The sequence below is a fragment of the Rhinoderma darwinii genome, chromosome 3, assembly GCF_050947455.1.
Source record: "Rhinoderma darwinii isolate aRhiDar2 chromosome 3, aRhiDar2.hap1, whole genome shotgun sequence".
Lineage (NCBI taxonomy): Eukaryota > Metazoa > Chordata > Amphibia > Anura > Rhinodermatidae > Rhinoderma > Rhinoderma darwinii.
In genome coordinates, this window is record NC_134689.1 from 261,522,674 (window position 1) to 261,544,699 (window position 22,026).

The 22,026-nt window shown below is 37.5% G+C and overlaps 8 non-coding genes across 8 annotated transcripts; all 8 read left to right on the plus strand.

The window, feature by feature from the left end:
* Positions 1 to 237: 237 nt before the first annotated feature.
* On the plus strand, positions 238 to 311 carry TRNAI-AAU (transfer RNA isoleucine (anticodon AAU)). The gene has a single exon. It is a non-coding gene; the product is annotated as a tRNA-Ile (tRNA).
* Positions 312 to 2,036: 1,725 nt separating this feature from the next.
* TRNAI-AAU (transfer RNA isoleucine (anticodon AAU)) lies at positions 2,037 to 2,110 on the plus strand. The gene has a single exon. It is a non-coding gene; the product is annotated as a tRNA-Ile (tRNA).
* A 5,737-nt stretch (positions 2,111 to 7,847) lies between these two features.
* On the plus strand, positions 7,848 to 7,921 carry TRNAI-AAU (transfer RNA isoleucine (anticodon AAU)). Its single transcript has one exon. It is a non-coding gene; the product is annotated as a tRNA-Ile (tRNA).
* A 3,330-nt stretch (positions 7,922 to 11,251) lies between these two features.
* On the plus strand, positions 11,252 to 11,325 carry TRNAI-AAU (transfer RNA isoleucine (anticodon AAU)). Its single transcript has one exon. It is a non-coding gene; the product is annotated as a tRNA-Ile (tRNA).
* A 2,611-nt stretch (positions 11,326 to 13,936) lies between these two features.
* On the plus strand, positions 13,937 to 14,010 carry TRNAI-AAU (transfer RNA isoleucine (anticodon AAU)). The gene has a single exon. It is a non-coding gene; the product is annotated as a tRNA-Ile (tRNA).
* A 1,898-nt stretch (positions 14,011 to 15,908) lies between these two features.
* Positions 15,909 to 15,982, plus strand: TRNAI-AAU (transfer RNA isoleucine (anticodon AAU)). Its single transcript has one exon. It is a non-coding gene; the product is annotated as a tRNA-Ile (tRNA).
* Positions 15,983 to 17,726: 1,744 nt separating this feature from the next.
* On the plus strand, positions 17,727 to 17,800 carry TRNAI-AAU (transfer RNA isoleucine (anticodon AAU)). Its single transcript has one exon. It is a non-coding gene; the product is annotated as a tRNA-Ile (tRNA).
* A 3,765-nt stretch (positions 17,801 to 21,565) lies between these two features.
* Positions 21,566 to 21,639, plus strand: TRNAI-AAU (transfer RNA isoleucine (anticodon AAU)). The gene has a single exon. It is a non-coding gene; the product is annotated as a tRNA-Ile (tRNA).
* Positions 21,640 to 22,026: the final 387 nt, after the last annotated feature.

Genomic DNA, 22,026 nt, shown 5'->3' on the forward strand with positions numbered 1-22,026 from the left:
CTTGTTTTTAGCGAGACAAGTTCTTGTTTTTAATGGCAGCATTTAATGTACCATATAATGTACTGAAAGAAAACTCTTTGTGGGGTGGAATGGAAAACACAAAAGCAATTTGTCCAATGCTTTTTGAGTAGTAAAAATTGCAAGTTTATTTTATTATTCAGGTTAACAGGATATCAATATGAATACACGTTTGCATGTATTTTCTACTGACGTGACGTGAATCTTTGGTGTAAAAGTGGCCGGTTAGCTCAGTTGGTTAGAGCGTGGTGCTAATAACGCCAAGGTCACGGGTTCGATCCCCGTACGAGCCATGGAAGCTTACTTTTGTTACATGCTTGTTACAGAGTTGAATAGTTGATAATATTGAAAAAAGGTCCATCAAATTCAACCTATAAACCTGCTGTGTTGATCCAGAGGAAGGCAAAAACTGTCTTGGAGTGCATTCCAATGTTGTCATTAGGGGAAAAATTCCTCCCTTACTCCAAATATGGCTATTAGAATAAATTCCTGGATCAAAGTTCCATCTCCAGAATCTGGTACAAATATGATGAAATTTTATATTTTTCAAAAAAACACTTATCAATGTGGCAGAGAGTTCAATCGTCGAACTGCTCTTACAGTAAAGCATCCCCGTCTGTGATGAGGTCCTTTAATTACCTTGCTTTCCCTTCTTTGCACGCATTCTAGCTCAGCAATGTCCTTCTCATACACAGGTGCTCAAATTTGTACACAATATTCCATGTATGGTCTAACCGGTGATTTATAGAAATGCAGAGTTTGTTGCATGAAATCATCTTAGAGGTCCAATTTCAACCTTAAGGACAAAAATAATATCTTGATTTTGCCTCTTTGTATTCCGATAGTCATAACTTTATTATTTTTCCGTCCTCATAGTCATATAAGGGCTTGTTTTTAGCGAGACAAGTTCTTGTTTTTAATGGCAGCATTTAATGTACCATATAATGTACTGAAAGAAAACTCTTTGTGGGGTGGAATGGAAAACACAAAAGCAATTTGTCCAATGCTTTTTGAGTAGTAAAAATTGCAAGTTTATTTTATTATTCAGGTTAATAGGATATCAATATGAATACACGTTTGCATGTATTTTCTACTGATGTGACGTGAATCTTTGGTGTAAAAGTGGCCGGTTAGCTCAGTTGGTTAGAGCGTGGTGCTAATAACGCCAAGGTCACGGGTTAGGGCCATGGAAGCTCACTTTTGTTACATGCTTGTTACAAAGTTGAATAGTTGATAATATTGAAAAAAGGTCCATCAAATTCAACCTATAAACCTGCCGTGTTGATCCAGAGGAAGGCAAAAACTGTCTTGGAGTGCATTCCAATGTTGTCATTAGGGGAAAAATTCCTCCCTTACTCCAAATATGGCTATTAGAATAAATTCCTGGATCAAAGTTCCATCTCCAGAATCTGGTACAAATATGATGAAATTTTATATTTTTCAAAAAAACACTTTTCAATGTGGCAGAGAGTTCAATCGTCGAACTGCTCTTACAGTAAAGAATCCACGTCTGTGATGAGGTCCTTTAATTACCTTGCTTTCCCTTCTTTGCACGCATTCTAGTTCAGCAATGTCCTTCTCATACACAGGTGCTCAAATTTGTACACAATATTCCATGTATGGTCTAACCGGTGATTTATAGAAATGCAGAGTTTGTTGCATGAAATCATCTTAGAGGTCCAATTTCAACCTTAAGGACAAAAATAATATCTTGATTTTGCCTCTTTGTATTCCGATAGTCATAACTTTATTATTTTTCCGTCCTCATAGTCATATAAGGGCTTGTTTTTAGCGAGACAAGTTCTTGTTTTTAATGGCAGCATTTAATGTACCATATAATGTACTGAAAGAAAACTCTTTGTGGGGTGGAATGGAAAACACAAAAGCAATTTGTCCAATGCTTTTTGAGTAGTAAAAATTGCAAGTTTATTTTATTATTCAGGTTAATAGGATATCAATATGAATACACGTTTGCATGTATTTTCTACTGACGTGACGTGAATCTTTGGTGTAAAAGTGGCCGGTTAGCTCAGTTGGTTAGAGCGTGGTGCTAATAACGCCAAGGTCACGGGTTCGATCCCCGTACGGGCCATGGAAGCTCACTTTTGTTACATGCTTGTTACAGAGTTGAATAGTTGATAATATTGAAAAAAGGTCCATTAAATTCAACCTATAAACCTGCCGTGTTGATCCAGAGGAAGGCAAAAACTGTCTTGGAGTGCATTCCAATGTTGTCATTAGGGGAAAAATTCCTCCCTTACTCCAAATATGGCTATTAGAATAAATTCCTGGATCAAAGTTCCATCTCCAGAATCTGGTACAAATATGATGAAATTTTATATTTTTCAAAAAAACACTTATCAATGTGGCAGAGAGTTCAATCGTCGAACTGCTCTTACAGTAAAGAATCCCCGTCTGTGATGAGGTCCTTTAATTACCTTGCTTTCCCTTCTTTGCACGCATTCTAGTTCAGCAATGTCCTTCTCATACACAGGTGCTCAAAACTGTACACAATATTCCATGTATGGTCTAACCGGTGATTTATAGAAATGCAGAGTTTGTTGCATGAAATCATCTTAGAGGTCCAATTTCAACCTTAAGGACAAAAATAATATCTTGATTTTGCCTCTTTGTATTCCGATAGTCATAACTTTATTATTTTTCCGTCCTCATAGTCATATAAGGGCTTGTTTTTAGCGAGACAAGTTCTTGTTTTTAATGGCAGCATTTCATGTACCATATAATGTACTGAAAGAAAACTCTTTGTGGGGTGGAATGGAAATCACAAAAGCAATTTGTCCAATGCTTTTTGAGTAGTAAAAATTGCAAGTTTATTTTATTATTCAGGTTAATAGGATATCAATATGAATACACGTTTTGCATGTATTTTCTACTGACGTGACGTGAATCTTTGGTGTAAAAGTGGCCGGTTAGCTCAGTTGGTTAGAGCGTGGTGCTAATAACGCCAAGGTCACGGGTTCGATCCCCATACGGGCTGTGGAAGCTCACTTTTGTTACATGCTTATTACAGAGTTGAATAGTTGATAATATTGAAAAAAAGGTCCATCAAATTCAACCTATAAACCTGCTGTGTTGATCCAGAGGAAGGCAAAAACTGTCTTGGAGTGCATTCCAATGTTGTCATTAGGGGAAAAATTCCTCCCTTACTCCAAATATGGCTATTAGAATAAATTCCTGGATCAAAGTTCCATCTCCAGAATCTGGTACAAATATGATGAAATTTTATATTTTTCAAAAAAACACTTTTCAATGTGGCAGAGAGTTCAATCGTCGAACTTCTCTTACAGTAAAGAATCCCCGTCTGTGATGAGGTCCTTTAATTACCTTGCTTTCCCTTCTTTGCACGCATTCTAGTTCAGCAATGTCCTTCTCATACACAGGTGCTCAAAACTGTACACAATATTCCATGTATGGTCTAACCGGTGATTTATAGAAATGCAGAGTTTGTTGCATGAAATCATCTTAGAGGTCCAATTTCAACCTTAACCCCTTAACGCTCCATGACCTACTATTAGGTCATGCTAACTGTAGCGTTCGCGCTCAGTGACCTAATAGTAGGTCATGGAGTAAACACGGCGCCGTTCGCGCGGGGCGCGTTCATGAGCTGTGATAGCTGCTGTTTCCGACAGCAGACTATCACTGCTCAATGTGCCGGGACCGATCGCGGAGCTCCCCCGCCGATTAACCCCTCAGAAGCCGCGTTCAATAGCGATCGCGGCTTCTTAGGGGTTAATCCGCCATCGCCGGCCTGCTAGACGATAGCGGCCGGCGATGGTGACTATGGCAACCGGACACCAAACAATGGCGTCCGGCTATGCCATAGACGGAAGCCTAGTGGGTCCTGACAACGTCAGGACCCACTATGCTTGCTGTCAGTGAGTAGCTGACAGTTCTAATACACTGCACTACGCATGTAGTGCAGTGTATTAGAATAGCGATCAGGGCCTCCTGCCCTCATGTCCCCTAGTGGGACAAAGTAATAAAGTAAAAAAAAAGTTCAAAAAAGATGTGTAAAAATAAGAAAATAAAAGTTTTAAAAGTAATAAAAGTAAAAGTCCCACTTTTTCCCTTATCAGTCATTTATTATTAATAAAAAAATATAAACAAACAAATAAACTATACATAATTGGTATCGCCGTGTCCGTAACGGCCTGAACTACAAAACTATTTTGTTATTTATCCCGCACGGTGAACGCCGTAAAAAAAAATATTAATAAACCGTACCACAATCACAATTGTTTGGTCACTTCACCTCCCAAAAAATGGAATAAAAAGAGATCAAAAAGTCGCATGTACCGAAAAATGGTCCTGATTGAAACTACAGTTCGTTACGCAAAAAATAAGTCCTCGCACGGCTTTATTGATTGAAAAATAAAAACGTTATGGCTCTTAGAATAAGGTAACACAAAAAGTGAATGATTGTTTACAAAACGTATTTTATTGTGCAAACGCCATAAGACATAAAAAAAAACTATAAACATCTGGTATCGCCGTAATCGTATCGCCCCGCAGAATAAAGTGAATATGTCATTTATAGCGCACGGTGAACGCGGTAAAAAAAAAAGTATACAAAAACAATAGTAGAATTGCTGTTTATTAGTCACCACGCCACTTAAAAATGGAATAAAAACTGATCAAAAAGCCACATGCACCCCAAGAAAACTACAATGGATTCCTCAAGGAGTCTAGTTTCCAAATTGGGTTCACTTTTGTGGGGTTTCCAATGTTTTGGCACCACAAGACCTCTTCAAACCGGACATGGTGCCTAATAAAAAAGAGGGCTCAAAATCCGCTAGGTGCTCCTTTGCTTCGGAGGCCGGTGCTTCAGTCCATTACCGCCCGAGGGCCACATGTGGGATATTTCTCTAAACTGCAGAATCTGGGCAATACGTATTAAGTTGCGTTTCACTGATAAATCCTTTTGTGTTATAAAAAAAATGGTATAAAAAGAGTAAATTTCACCTCTACTTTGCTCTAAATTTCTGTGAAACACCTAAAGGGTTCATAAACTTTCTAAATGCTGTTGTGAATACTTTGAGGGGTCTAGTTTCTAAAATGGGGTGTTTGATAGGGGTTTCTAATATATGGGCCCCTCAAAGCAACTTCAGAAATGAACTGGAACCTAAAAAAATAAATAAATGAGGCAATACTTCGCTTCTCACATTATACTGATAATGAGCCGTGCCCACCCCGAGATTACCCCAGTTTTGACCGTTTGTATAAACGGAGACCCCTATTAGACCGTTCTAGTGCCCGGTTTTCCCAAGCATACACCCCCGAGAAGTGTTTTTCTATTGATGAGTCCTTGGTACATTTTAAAGGGAGGGTTCAATTCCGCCAGTACCTGCCGGGTAAGAGGGCAAGGTATGGCGTGAAGATGTATAAGCTGTGAGAGGGCATCAGGGTATACCTACAGATTTAGGATATATGAAGGAAAGGCCACCCCCAAACCAGACTGCATCCTGGACTACAATAGGTACATGGGAGGGATGGACTTGTCAAATCAAGTCCTGAAGCCCTACAGCGCCATGCGGTGTGGTATAAGAAGCTGGCCGGGCACATCATACAGATGGCTTTGTACAATGCGTACGTGCTACGTCGATGTGCAGGCCAGAGGGGAACTTTCCTGGAATTTCAAGATCTAATCTTTAGGGACCAGGAAGGGGGGGTACCCAGTACTTCTGGAAGCGAGGCCACACGCATCGTACCAGGGCAACACTTTCAAGGAGAAGTTCCCCAAACCGGTGGAAAGGGAAAGAGTCAAAAGAGGTGCAGAGTCTGCTATAAGAGGGGGATAAGGAAGAACACAATATACCAATGTGACACGTGTCCCGAAAAACCAGGGCTCTGTATAAAAGATTGTTTTAAAATGTATCATACATCCCTTGATTTTTAATTTACCCTGATGCACTCCGCACAGCTTACCCCCCTCATCTTTCCCTTCTGAGCCCTGCCGTATGCCCAGGCAGCTGATAACAGCCACATGTAGGGTCTTGCCGTACCCAGGAGAACCCACATTACAATTTAAGGGGTGTATATCTCCGGTGGCGCATGCTGGGCACACTATATTGGACACTGACATGCCATATATATATATTAAATTGCAAATCTCACACTGCACCATCTGCTGCGCATTATCTTTTACACAGTACCTGTGGGGTCAAAATGCTCACTACACCTCTAGATGAATGTCTTAAAGGGTGTAGTTTTTAAAATGGGGTCACTTCTCGGGGTTTCAACTGTACTGGTACCTCAGGGGCTTCTGCATACATGACTTAGCACCAGAAAAGCTCCAGTAGGCCAAATGGTGGTCCTTTCCTTCTGAGCCCTCCCATGGGCCCAAACGGCAGTTTATCACCACAAATGGGGTATTGCCGCACTAAGGACAAATTGGGCAACAAAATGGGGTATGTTGTTCCTTGTGAAAATAAGAAAATGTGATCAAAAATGACATCTTATTGGAAAAAATATCATTTTTTTCATTTCACAGCCCAATTCAAATAGGTGCTGTGAAAAAACTGTGCGGTCAAAATGATAACAAAAACCATAAATGAATTCCTTGAGGGGTGTAATTTCCAAAATGGGGTCACTTCTGGTGGGTTTCCATTGTTTTGATACCTCAACACCTCTTCAAACCTGGCATGCTGCCTAAAATATATTGTAATAAAAAAGAGGCCTCAAAATGCACTAGGTGCTTCTTTGCTTCTGGGGCTTGTGTTTTAGTCCACGAGCGCAGTAGGGCCACATGTGGGACATTTCTAAAAACTGCAGAATCTGGACAATACATATTTAGTAGTGTTTCTCTGGTAAAACCTTCTCTGTTACTAAAAAAAAATTGAATAAAATTGAAATTCAGCAGAAAAAATGAAATTTGCAAATTTCATTTCCACCTTGCTTTAATTCCTGTGAAATGCCTGAAGGGTTAAAAAACTTTCTATATGCTGTTTTGAATACTTTGAGGGGTCTAGTTTTTAAAATGGGGTGTTTTATGGGGGTTTCTAATACATAGGCCCCTCAAATCCACTTCAGAACTGAACTGGCACCTTCAAAAAAAGGCTTTTGAAATTTTCTTAAGAATATGAGAAATTGCTGTTTATGTTCTAAGCCTTGTAACGTCCGAGAAAAATAAAATAATGTTCAAAAAACGATGCCAATCTAAAGTAGACATATGGGAAGTGTGAACTAGTAACTATTTTGGGTGGTATAACCGTCTGTTTTTCAAGCAGATGCATTTAAATTCTGAAAAATGCTATTTTTTGTAAATTTTCTCTAAATTTTGCAATTTTTCACAAATAAAGACTGAATATATCGACCAAATTTTACCACGAACATGAAGCCCAAAGTGTCACGAGAAAACAATCTCAGAATCGCTTAGATAGGTTTAAGCATTCCGACGTTATTACCACATAAAGTGAAATATGTCAGATTTGAAAAATGGGCTCTGAGCCTTAAGGCCCAAACTAGGCTGCGTCCTTAAGGGGTTAAGGACAAAAATAATATCTTGATTTTGCCTCTTTGTATTCCGATAGTCATAACTTTATTATTTTTCCGTCCTCATAGTCATATAAGGGCTTGTTTTTAGCGAGACAAGTTCTTGTTTTTAATGGCAGCATTTAATGTACCATATAATGTACTGAAAGAAAACTCTTTGTGGGGTGGAATGGAAAACACAAAAGCAATTTGTCCAATGCTTTTTGAGTAGTAAAAATTTCAAGTTTATTTTATTATTCAGGTTAATAGGATATCAATATGAATACACGTTTGCATGTATTTTCTACTGACGTGACGTGAATCTTTGGTGTAAAAGTGGCCGGTTAGCTCAGTTGGTTAGAGCGTGGTGCTAATAACGCCAAGGTCACGGGTTCGATCCCCGTACGGGCCATGGAAGCTCACTTTTGTTACATGCTTGTTACAGAGTTGAATAGTTGATAATATTGAAAAAAGGTCCATCAAATTCAACATATAAACCTGCAGTGTTGATCCAGAGGAAGGCAAAAACTGTCTTGGAGTGCATTCCAATGTTGTCATTAGGGGAAAAATTCCTCCCTTACTCCAAATATGGCTATTAGAATAAATTCCTGGATCAAAGTTCCATCTCCAGAATCTGGTACAAATATGATGAAATTTTATATTTTTCAAAAAAACACTTTTCAATGTGGCAGAGAGTTCAATCGTCGAACTGCTCTTACAGTAAAGAATCCCCGTCTGTGATGAGGTCCTTTAATTACCTTGCTTTCCCTTCTTTGCACGCATTCTAGTTCAGCAATGTCCTTCTCATACACAGGTGCTCAAAACTGTACACAATATTCCATGTATGGTCTAACCGGTGATTTATAGAAATGCAGAGTTTGTTGCATGAAATCATCTTAGAGGCCCAATTTTAACCTTAAGGACAAAAATAATATCTTGATTTTGCCTCTTTGTATTCCGATAGTCATAACTTTATTATTTTTCCGTCCTATTTATATTTTAAATTTTATATTTTTCAAAAAAACACTTTTCAATGTGGCAGAGAGTTCAATCGTCGAACTGCTCTTACAGTAAAGAATCCCCGTCTGTGATGAGGTCCTTTAATTACCTTGCTTTCCCTTCTTTGCACGCATTCTAGTTCAGCAATGTCCTTCTCATACACAGGTGCTCAAAACTGTACACAATATTCCGTGTATGGTCTAACCGGTGATTTATAGAAATGCAGAGTTTGTTGCATGAAATCATCTTAGAGGCCCAATTTTAACCTTAAGGACAAAAATAATATCTTGATTTTGCCTCTTTGTATTCCGATAGTCATAACTTTATTATTTTTCCGTCCTATTTATATTTTAAATTTTATATTTTTCAAAAAAACACTTTTCAATGTGGCAGAGAGTTCAATCGTAGAACTTCTCTTACAGTAAAGAATCCCCGTCTGTGATGAGGTCCTTTAATTACCTTGCTTTCCCTTCTTTGCACGCATTCTAGTTCAGCAATGTCCTTCTCATACACAGGTGCTCAAAACTGTACACAATATTCCATGTATGGTCTAACCGGTGATTTATAGAAATGCAGAGTTTATTGCATGAAATCATCTTAGAGGTCCAATTTCAACCTTAAGGACAAAAATAATATCTTGATTTTGCCTCTTTGTATTCCGATAGTCATAACTTTATTATTTTTCCGTCCTCATAGTCATATAAGGGCTTGTTTTTAGCGAGACAAGTTCTTGTTTTTAATGGCAGCATTTAATGTACCATATAATGTACTGAAAGAAAACTCTTTGTGGGGTGGAATGGAAAACACAAAAGCAATTTGTCCAATGCTTTTTGAGTAGTAAAAATTGCAAGTTTATTTTATTATTCAGGTTAATAGGATATCAATATGAATACACGTTTGCATGTATTTTCTACTGACGTGACGTGAATCTTTGGTGTAAAAGTGGCCGGTTAGCTCAGTTGGTTATAGCGTGGTGCTAATAACGCCAAGGTCATGGGTTCGATCCCCGTACGGGCCATGATGCTCACTTTTGTTACATGCTTGTTACAAAGTTGAATAGTTGATAATATTGAAAAAAGGTCCATCAAATTCAACCTATAAACCTGCCGTGTTGATCCAGAGGAAGGCAAAAACTGTCTTGGAGTGCATTCCAATGTTGTCATTAGGGGAAAAATTCCTCCCTTACTCCAAATATGGCTATTAGAATAAATTCCTGGATCAAAGTTCCATCTCCAGAATCTGGTACAAATATGATGAAATTTTATATTTTTCAAAAAAACACTTTTCAATGTGGCAGAGAGTTCAATCGTCGAACTGCTCTTACAGTAAAGAATCCCCGTCTGTGATGAGGTCCTTTAATTACCTTGCTTTCCCTTCTTTGCACGCATTCTAGTTCAGCAATGTCCTTCTCATACACAGGTGCTCAAAACTGTACACAATATTCCATGTATGGTCTAACCGGTGATTTATAGAAATGCAGAGTTTGTTGCATGAAATCATCTTAGAGGTCCAATTTCAACCTTAAGGACAAAAATAATATCTTGATTTTGCCTCTTTGTATTCCGATAGTCATAACTTTATTATTTTTCCGTCCTCATAGTCATATAAGGGCTTGTTTTTAGCGAGACAAGTTCTTGTTTTTAATGGCAGCATTTAATGTACCATATAATGTACTGAAAGAAAACTCTTTGTGGGGTGGAATGGAAAACACAAAAGCAATTTGTCCAATGCTTTTTGAGTAGTAAAAATTGCAAGTTTATTTTATTATTCAGGTTAATAGGATATCAATATGAATACACGTTTGCATGTATTTTCTACTGACGTGACGTGAATCTTTGGTGTAAAAGTGGCCGGTTAGCTCAGTTGGTTAGAGTGTGGTGCTAATAACGCCAAGGTCACGGGTTTGATCCCTGTACGGGCCATGGAAGCTCACTTTTGTTACAGAGTTGAATAGTTGATAATATTGAAAAAAGGTCCATCAAATTCAACCTATAAACATGCCGTGTTGATCCAGAGGAAGGCAAAAACTGTCTTGGAGTGCATTCCAATGTTGTCATTAGGGGAAAAATTCCTCCCTTACTCCAAATATGGCTATTAGAATAAATTCCTGGATCAAAGTTCCATCTCCAGAATCTGGTACAAATATGATGAAATTTTATATTTTTCAAAAAAACACTTTTCAATGTGGCAGAGAGTTCAATCGTCGAACTGCTCTTACAGTAAAGAATCCCCGTCTGTGATGAGGTCCTTTAATTACCTTGCTTTCCCTTCTTTGCACGCATTCTAGTTCAGCAATGTCCTTCTCATACACAGGTGCTCAAAACTGTACACAATATTCCATGTATGGTCTAACCGGTGATTTATAGAAATGCAGAGTTTGTTGCATGAAATCATCTTAGAGGTCCAATTTCAACCTTAAGGACAAAAATAATATCTTGATTTTGCCTCTTTGTATTCCGATAGTCATAACTTTATTATTTTTCCGTCCTCATAGTCATATAAGGGCTTGTTTTTAGCGAGACAAGTTCTTGTTTTTAATGGCAGCATTTAATGTACCATATAATGTACTGAAAGAAAACTCTTTGTGGAGTGGAATGGAAATCACAAAAGCAATTTGTCCAATGCTTTTTGAGTAGTAAAAATTGCAAGTTTATTTTGTTATTCAGGTTAATAGGATATCAATATGAATACACGTTTTGCATGTATTTTCTACTGACGTGAAGTGAATCTTTGGTGTAAAAGTGGCCGGTTAGCTCAGTTGGTTAGAGCGTGGTGCTAATAACGCCAAGGTCATGGGTTCGATCCCCGTACGGGCCATGGAAGCTCACATTTGTTACAGAGTTGAATAGTTGATAATATTGAAAAAAGGTCCATCAAATTCAACCTATAAACCTGCCGTGTTGATCCAGAGGAAGGCAAAAACTGTCTTGGAGTGCATTCCAATGTTGTCATTAGGGGAAAAATTTCTCCCTTGCTCTAAATATGGCTATTAGAATAAATTCCTGGATCAAAGTTCCATCTCCAGAATCTGGTACAAATATCATGAAATTTTATATTTTTCAAAAAAACACTTTTCAATGTGGCAGAGAGTTCAATCGTCGAACTGCTCTTACAGTAAAGAATCCCCGTCTGTGATGAGGTCCTTTAATTACCTTGCTTTCCCTTCTTTGCACGCATTCTAGTTCAGCAATGTCCTTCTCATACACAGGTGCTTAAAACTGTACACAATATTCCATGTATGGTGTAACCGGTGATTTATAGAAATGCAGAGTTTGTTGCATGAAATCATCTTAGAGGTCCAATTTCAACCTTAAGGACAAAAATAATATCTTGATTTTGCCTCTTTGTATTCCGATAGTCATAACTTTATTATTTTTCCGTCCTCATAGTCATATAAGGGCTTGTTTTTAGCGAGACAAGTTCTTGTTTTTAATTGCAGCATTTAATGTACCATATAATGTACTGAAAGAAAACTCTTTGTGGGGTGGAATGGAAAACACAAAAGCAATTTGTCCAATGCTTTTTGAGTAGTAAAAATTGCAAGTTTATTTTATTATTCAGGTTAATAGGATATCAATATGAATACACGTTTGCATGTATTTTCTACTGACGTGACGTGAATCTTTGGTATAAAAGTGGCCGGTTAGCTCAGTTGGTTAGAGCGTGGTGCTAATAACGCCAAGGTCACGGGTTCGAGCCATGGAAGCTCACTTTTGTTACATGCTTGTTGAATAGTTGAATAGTTGATAATATTGAAAAAAGGTCCATCAAATTCAACCTATAAACCTGCCGTGTTGATCCAGAGGAAGGCAAAAACTGTCTTGGAGTGCATTCCAATTTTCTCTTTAGGGAAAAAATTCCTCCCTTACTCCAAATATGGCTATTAGAATAAATTCCTGGATCAAAGTCCCATCTCCATAATCTGGTACAAATATGATGAAATTTTATATTTTTCAAAAAAACACTTTTCAATGTGGCAGAGAGTTCAATCGTCGAACTGCTCTTACAGTAAAGAATCCCCGTCTGTGATGAGGTCCTTTAATTACCTTGCTTTCCCTTCTTTGCACGCATTCTAGTTCAGCAATGTCCTTCTCATACACAGGTGCTCAAAACTGTACACAATATTCCATGTATGGTCTAACCGGTGATTTATAGAAATGCAGAGTTTGTTGCATGAAATCATCTTAGAGGTCCAATTTCAACCTTAAGGACAAAAATAATATCTTGATTTTGCCTCTTTGTATTCCGATAGTCATAACTTTATTATTTTTCCGTCCTCATAGTCATATAAGGGCTTGTTTTTAGCGAGACAAGTTCTTGTTTTTAATGGCAGCATTTAATGTACCATATAATGTACTAAAAGAAAACTCTTTATGGGGTGGAATGGAAAACACAAAAGCAATTTGTCCAATGCTTTTTGAGTAGTAAAAATTGCAAGTTTATTTTATTATTCAGGTTAATAGGATATCAATATGAATACACGTTTGCATGTATTTTCTACTGACGTGACGTGAATCTTTGGTGTAAAAGTGGCCGGTTAGCTCAGTTGGTTAGAGCGTGGTGCTAATAACGCCAAGGTCACGGGTTTGATCCCTGTACGGGCTATGGAAGCTCACTTTTGTTACATGCTTGTTGAATAGTTGATAATATTGAAAAAAGGTCCATCAAATTCAACCTATAAACCTGCCGTGTTGATCCAGAGGAAGGCAAAAACTGTCTTGGAGTGCATTCCAATGTTGTCATTAGGGGAAAAATTCCTCCCTTACTCCAAATATGGCTATTAGAATAAATTCCTGGATCAAAGTTCCATCTCCAGAATCTGGTACAAATATGATGAAATTTTATATTTTTCAAAAAAACACTTTTCAATGTGGCAGAGAGTTCAATCGTCGAACTGCTCTTACAGTAAAGAATCCCCGTCTGTGATGAGGTCCTTTAATTACCTTGCTTTCCCTTCTTTGCACGCATTCTAGTTCAGCAATGTCCTTCTCATACACAGGTGCTCAAAACTGTACACAATATTCCATGTATGGTCTAACCGGTGATTTATAGAAATGCAGAGTTTGTTGCATGAAATCATCTTAGAGGTCCAACTTCAACCTTAAGGACAAAAATAATATCTTGATTTTGCCTCTTTGTATTCCGATAGTCATAACTTTATTATTTTTCCGTCCTCATAGTTATATAAGGGCTTGTTTTTAGCGAGACAAGTTCTTGTTTTTAATGGCAGCATTTAATGTACCATATAATGTACTGAAAGAAAACTCTTTGTGGGGTGGAATGGAAAACACAAAAGCAATTTGTCCAATTCTTTTTGAGTAGTAAAAATTGCAAGTTTATTTTATTATTCAGGTTAATAGGATATCAATATGAATACACGTTTGCATGTATTTTCTACTGACGTGACGTGAATCTTTGGTGTAAAAGTGGCCGGTTAGCTCAGTTGGTTAGAGCGTGGTGCTAATAACGCCAAGGTCACGGGTTCGATCCCCGTACGAGCCACTTTTGTTACATGCTTGTTACAGAGTTGAATAGTTGATAATATTGAAAAAAGGTCCATCAAATTCAACCTATAAACCTGCCGTGTTGATCCAGAGGAAGGCAAAAACTACTCAAACTCTGTGATGAGGTCCTTTAATTACCTTGCTTTCCCTTCTTTGCACGCATTCTAGTTCAGCAATGTCCTTCTCATACACAGGTGCTTAAAACTGTACACAATATTCCATGTATGGTCTAACCGGTGATTTATAGAAATGCAGAGTTTGTTGCATGATATCATCTTAGAGGTTCAATTTCAACCTTAAGGACAAAAATAATATCTTGATTTTGCCTCTTTGTATTCCGATAGTCATAACTTTATTATTTTTCCGTCCTCATAGTCATATAAGGGCTTGTTTTTAGCGAGACAAGTTCTTGTTTTTAATGGCAGCATTTAATGTACCATATAATGTACTGAAAGAAAACTCTTTGTGGGGTGGAATGGAAAACACAAAAGCAATTTGTCCAATGCTTTTTGAGTAGTAAAAATTGCAAGTTTATTTTATTATTCAGGTTAATAGGATATCAATATGAATACACGTTTGCATGTATTTTCTACTGACGTGACGTGAATCTTTGGTGTAAAAGTGGCTGGTTAGCTTAGTTGGTAGGAGCGTGGTGCTAATAACGCCAAGGTCACGGGTTCGATCCCCGTATGGGCCATGGAAGCTCACTTTTGTTACATGCTTGTTACAGAGTTGAATAGTTGATAATATTGAAAAAAGTTCCATCAAATTCAACCTATAAACCTGCCGTGTTGATCCAGAGGAAGGCAAAAACTGTCTTGGAGTGCATTCCAATTTTCTCATTAGGGGAAAAATTCCTCCCTTACTCCAAATATGGCTATTAGAATAAATTCCTGGATCAAAGTTCCATCTCCAGAATCTGGTACAAATATGATGAAATTTTATATTTTTCAAAAATACACTTTTCAATGTGGCAGAGAGTTCAATCGTCGAACTGCTCTTACAGTAAAGAATCCCCGTCTGTGATGAGCTAGTTTAATTACCTTGCTTTCCCTTCTTTGCACGCATTCTAGTTCAGCAATGTCCTTCTCATACACAGGTGCTTAAAACTGTACACAATATTCCATGTATGGTCTATTCAACCTATAAACCTGCTGTGTTGATCCAGAGGAAGGCAAAAACTGTCTTGGAGTGCATTCCAATGTTGTCATTAGGGGAAAAATTCCTCCCTTACTCCAAATATGGCTATTAGAATAAATTCCTGGATCAAAGTTCCATCTCCAGAATCTGGTACAAATATGATGAAATTTTATATTTTTCAAAAAAACACTTTTCAATGTGGCAGAGAGTTCAATCGTCGAACTGCTATTACAGTAAAGAATCCCCGTCTGTGATGAGGTCCTTTAATTACCTTGCTTTCCCTTCTTTGCACGCATTCTAGTTCAGCAATGTCCTTCTCATACACAGGTGCTTAAAACTGTACACAATATTCCATGTATGGTGTAACCGGTGATTTATAGAAATGCAGAGTTTGTTGCATGAAATCATCTTAGAGGTTAAATTTCAACCTTAAGGACAAAAATAATATCTTGATTTTGCCTCTTTGTATTCCTATAGTCATAACTTTATTATTTTTCCATCCTCATAGTCATATAAGGGCTTGTTTTTAGCGAGACAAGTTCTTGTTTTTAATGGCAGCATTTAATGTACCATATAATGTACTGAAAGAAAACTCTTTGTGGGGTGGAATGGAAAGCACAAAAGCAATTTGTCCAATGCTTTTTGAGTAGTAAAAATTGCAAGTTTATTTTATTATTCAGGTTAATAGGATATCAATATGAATACACGTTTGCATGTATTTTCTACTGACGTGACGTGAATCTTTGGTGTAAAAGTGGCTGGTTAGCTCAGTTGGTTAGAGTGTGGTGCTAATAACGCCAAGGTCACGGGTTCGATCCCCGTACGGGCCGTGGAAGCTCACTTTTGTTACATGCTTGTTACATGCTTGTTACAGAGTTGAATAGTTGATAATATTGAAAAAAGGTCCATCAAATTCAACCTATAAACCTGCAGTGTTGATCCAGAGGAAGGCAAAAACTGTCTTGGAGTGCATTCCAATGTTGTCATTAGGGGAAAAATTCCTCCCTTACTCCAAATATGGCTATTAGAATAAATTCCTGGATCAAAGTTCCATCTCCAGAATCTGGTACAAATATGATGACATTTTATATTTTTCAAAAAAACACTTTTCAATGTGGCAGAGAGTTCAATCGTCGAACTTCTCTTACAGTAAAGAATCCCCGTCTGTGATGAGGTCCTTTAATTACCTTGCTTTCCCTTCTTTGCACGCATTCTAGTTCAGCAATGTCCTTCTCATACACAGGTGCTTAAAACTGTACACAATATTCCATGTATGGTCTAACCGGTGATTTATAGAAATGCAGAGTTTGTTGCATGAAATCATCTTAGAGGTCTAATTTCAACCTTAATGACAAAAATAATATCTTGATTTTGCCTCTTTGTATTCCGATAGTCATAACTTTATTATTTTTCCGTCCTCATAGTCATATAAGGGCTTGTTTTTAGCGAGACAAGTTCTTGTTTTTAATGGCAGCATTTAATGTACCATATAATGTACTGAAAGAAAACACTTTGTGGGGTGGAATGGAAAACACAAAAGCAATTTGTCCAATGCTTTTTGAGTAGTAAAAATTGCAAGTTTATTTTATTATTCAGGTTAACAGGATATCAATATGAATACACGTTTGCATGTATTTTCTACTGACGTGACGTGAATCTTTGTTGTAAAAGTGTCCGGTTAGCTCAGTTGGTTAGAGAGTGGTGCTAATAACGCCAAGGTCACGGGTTCGATCCCCGCATCGGCCATGGAAGCTCACTTTTGTTACATGCTTGTTACAGAGTTGAATAGTTGATAATATTGAAAAAAGGTCCATCAAATTCAACCTATAAACCTGCCGTGTTGATCCAGAGGAAGGCAAAAACTGTCTTGGAGTGCATTCCAATGTTGTCATTAGGCGAAAAATTCCTCCCTTACTCCAAATATGGCTATTAGAATAAATTCCTGGATCAAAGTTCCATCTCCAGAATCTGGTACAAATATGATGAAATTTTATATTTTTCAAAAAAACACTTTTCAATGTGGCAGAGTTCAATCGTCGAACTGCTCTTACAGTAAAGAATCCCCGTCTGTGATGAGGTCCTTTAATTACCTTGCTTTCCCTTCTTTGCACGCATTCTAGTTCAGCAATGTCCTTCTCATACACAGGTGCTCAAAACTGTACACAATATTCCATGTATGGTCTAACCGGTGATTTATAGAAATGCAGAGTTTGTTGCATGAAATCATCTTAGAGGTTCAATTTCAACCTTAAGGACAAAAATAATATCTTGATTTTGCCTCTTTGTATTCCGATAGTCATAACTTTATTATTTTTCCGTCCTCATAGTCATATAAGGGCTTGTTTTTAGCGAGACAAGTTCTTGTTTTTAATGGCAGCATTTAATGTACCATATAATGTACTGAAGAAAACTCTTTGTGGGGTGGAATGGAAAACACAAAAGCAATTTGTCCAATGCTTTTTGAGTAGTAAAAATTGCAAGTTTATTTTATTATTCAGGTTAATAGGATATCAATATGAATACACGTTTGCATGTATTTTCTACTGACGTGACGTGAATGTTTGGTGTAAAAGTGGCCGGTTAGCTCAGTTGGTTAGAGTGTGGTGCTAATAACGCCAAGGTCACGGGTTCGATCCCCGTACGGGCCATGGAAGCTCACTTTTGTTACATGCTTGTTACATGCTTGTTACATGCTTGTTACAGAGTTGAATAGTTGATATTATTGAAAAAAGGTCCATCAAATTCAACCTATAAACCTGCCGTGTTGATCCAGAGGAAGGCAAAAACTGTCTTGGAGTGCATTCCAATGTTGTCATTAGGGGAAAAAGTCCTCCCTTACTTCAAATATGGCTATTAGAATAAATTCCTGGATCAAAGTTCCATCTCCAGAATCTGGTACAAATATGATGAAATTTTATATTTTTCAAAAAAACACTTTTCAATGTGGCAGAGAGTTCAATCGTCGAACTGCTCTTACAGTAAAGAATCCCCGTCTGTGATGAGGTCCTTTAATTACCTTGCTTTCCCTTCTTTGCACGCATTCTAGTTCAGCAATGTCCTTCTCATACACAGGTGCTCAAAACTGTAGACAATATTCCATGTATGGTCTAACCGGTGATTTATAGAAATGCAGAGTTTGTTGCATGAAATCATCTTAGAGGTCCAATTTCAACCTTAAGGACAAAAATAATATCTTGATTTTGCCTCTTTGTATTCCGATAGTCATAACTTTATTATTTTTACGTCCTCATAGTCATATAAGGGCTTGTTTTTAGCGAGACAAGTTCTTGTTTTTAATGGCAGCATTTAATGTACCATATAATGTACTGAAGAAAACTCTTTGTGGGGTGGAATGGAAAACACAAAAGCAATTTGTCCAATGCTTTTTGAGTAGTAAAAATTGCAAGTTTATTTTATTATTCAGGTTAATAGGATATCAATATGAATACACGTTTGCATGTATTTTCTACTGACGTGACGTGAATCTTTGGTGTAAAAGTGGCCGGTTAGCTCAGTTGGTTAGAGCGTGGGACTAATAACGCCAAGGTCATGGGTTCGATCCCCGTATGGGCCATGGAAGCTCACTTTTGTTACATTCTTGTTACAGAGTTGAATAGTTGATAATATTGAAAAAAGGTCCATCAAATTCAACCTATAAACCTGCCGTGTTGATCCAGAGGAAGGCAAAAACTGTCTTGGAGTGCATTCCAATGTTGTCATTAGTGGAAAAATTCCTCCCTTACTCCAAATATGGCTATTAGAATAAATTCCTGGATCAAAGTTCCATCTCCAGAATCTGGTACAAATATGATGAAATTTTATATTTTTCAAAAAAACACTTTTCAATGTGGCAGAGAGTTCAATCGTCGAACTGCTCTTACAGTAAAGAATCCCCGTCTGTGATGAGGTCCTTTAATTACCTTGCTTTCCCTTCTTTGCACGCTTTCTAGTTCAGCAATGTCCTTCTCATACACGGGTGCTCAAAACTGTACACAATATTCCATGTATGGTCTAACCGGTGATTTATAGAAATGCAGAGTTTGTTGCATGAAATCATCTTAGAGGTCCAATTTCAACCTTAAGGACAAAAATAGTATCTTGATTTTGCCTCTTTGTATTCCGATAGTCATAACTTTATTATTTTTCCGTCCTCATAGTCATATAAGGGCTTGTTTTTAGCGAGACAAGTTCTTGTTTTTAATGGCAGCATTTAATGTACCATATAATGTACTGAAAGAAAACTCTTTGTGGGGTGGAATGGAAAACACAAAAGCAATTTGTCCAATGCTTTTTGAGTAGTAAAAATTGCAAGTTTATTTTATTATTCAGGTTAATAGGATATCAATATGAATACACGTTTGCATGTATTTTCTACTGACGTGACGTGAATCTTTGGTGTTAAAGTGGCCGGTTAGCTCAGGTGGTTAGAGCGTGGTGCTAATAACGCCAAGGTCAGGGGTTCGATCCCCGTACGGGCCATGGAAGCTCACTTTTGTTACATGGTTGTTACATGCTTGTTACAGAGTTGAATAGTTGATAATATTGAAAAAAGGTCCATCAAATTCAACCTATAAACCTGCAGTGTTGATCCAGAGGAAGGCAAAAACTGTCTTGGAGTGCATTCCAATGTTGTCATTAGGGGAAAAATTCCTCCCTTACTCCAAATATGGCTATTAGAATAAATTCCTGGATCAAAGTTCCATCTCCAGAATCTGGTACAAATATGATGAAATTTTATATTTTTCAAAAAAACACTTTTCAATGTGGCCGTGTTGATCCAGAGGAAGGCAAAAATTGTCTTGGAGTGCATTCCAATGTTGTCATTAGGGGAAAAATTCCTCCCTTACTCCAAATATGGCTATTAGAATAAATTCCTGGATCATAGTTCCATCTCCAGAATCTGGTACAAATATGATGAAATTTTATATTTTTCAAAAAAACACTTTTCAATGTGGCAGAGAGTTCAATCGTCGAACTGCTCTTACAGTAAAGAATCCCCGTCTGTGATGAGGTCCTTTAATTACCTTGCTTTCCCTTCTTTGCACGCATTCTAGTTCAGCAATGTCCTTCTCATACACAGGTGCTCAAAACTGTAGACAATATTCCATGTATGGTCTAACCGGTGATTTATAGAAATGCAGAGTTTGTTGCATGAAATCATCTTAGAGGTCCAATTTCAACCTTAAGGACAAAAATAATATCTTGATTTTGCCTCTTTGTATTCCGATAGTCATAACTTTATTATTTTTACGTCCTCATAGTCATATAAGGGCTTGTTTTTAGCGAGACAAGTTCTTGTTTTTAATGGCAGCATTTAATGTACCATATAATGTACTGAAGAAAACTCTTTGTGGGGTGGAATGGAAAACACAAAAGCAATTTGTCCAATGCTTTTTGAGTAGTAAAAATTGCAAGTTTATTTTATTATTCAGGTTAATAGGATATCAATATGAATACACGTTTGCATGTATTTTCTACTGACGTGACGTGAATCCTTGGTGTAAAAGTGGCCGGTTAGCTCAGTTGGTTAGAGCGTGGGACTAATAACGCCAAGGTCATGGGTTCGATCCCCGTATGGGCCATGGAAGCTCACTTTTGTTACATGCTTGTTACAGAGTTGAATAGTTGATAATATTGAAAAAAGGTCCATCAAATTCAACCTATAAACCTGCCGTGTTGATCCAGAGGAAGGCAAAAACTGTCTTGGAGTGCATTCCAATGTTGTCATTAGTGGAAAAATTCCTCCCTTACTCCAAATATGGCTATTAGAATAAATTCCTGGATCAAAGTTCCATCTCCAGAATCTGGTACAAATATGATGAAATTTTATATTTTTCAAAAAAACACTTTTCAATGTGGCAGAGAGTTCAATCGTCGAACTGCTCTTACAGTAAAGAATCCCCGTCTGTGATGAGGTCCTTTAATTACCTTGCTTTCCCTTCTTTGCACGCATTCTAGTTCAGCAATGTCCTTCTCATACACAGGTGCTCAAAACTGTACACAATATTCCATGTATGGTGTAACCGGTGATTTATAGAAATGCAGAGTTTGTTGCATGAAATCATCTTAGAGGTTCAATTTCAACCTTAAGGACAAAAATAATATCTTGATTTTGCCTCTTTGTATTCCGATAGTCATAACTTTATTATTTTTCCGTCCTCATAGTCATATAAGGGCTTGTTTTTAGCGAGACAAGTTCTTGTTTTTAATGGCAGCATTTAATGTACCATATAATGTACTGAAAGAAAACTCTTTGTGGGGTGGAATGGAAAACACAAAAGCAATTTGTCCAATGCTTTTTGAGTAGTAAAAATTGCAAGTTTATTTTATTATTCAGGTTAATAGGATATCAATATGAATACACGTTTGCATGTATTTTCTACTGACGTGACGTGAATCTTTGGTGTAAAAGTGGCCGGTTAGCTCAGTTGGTTAGAGCGTGGTGCTAATAACGCCAAGGTCACGGGTTCGATCCCCGTACGGGCCATGGAAGCTCACTTTTGTTACATGCTTGTTACAGAGTTGAATAGTTGATAATATTGAAAAAAGGTCCATCAAATTCAACCTATAAACCTGCCGTGTTGATCCAGAGGAAGGCAAAAACTGTCTTGGAGTGCATTCCAATGTTGTCATTAGGGGAAAAATTCCTCCCTTACTCCAAATATGGCTATTAGAATAAATTCCTGGATCAAAGTTCCATCTCCAGAATCTGGTACAAATATGATGACATTTTATATTTTTCAAAAAAACACTTTTCAATGTGGCAGAGAGTTCAATCGTCGAACTGCTCTTACAGTAAAGAATCCCCGTCTGTGATGAGGTCCTTTAATTACCTTGCTTTCCCTTCTTTGCACGCATTCTAGTTCAGCAATGT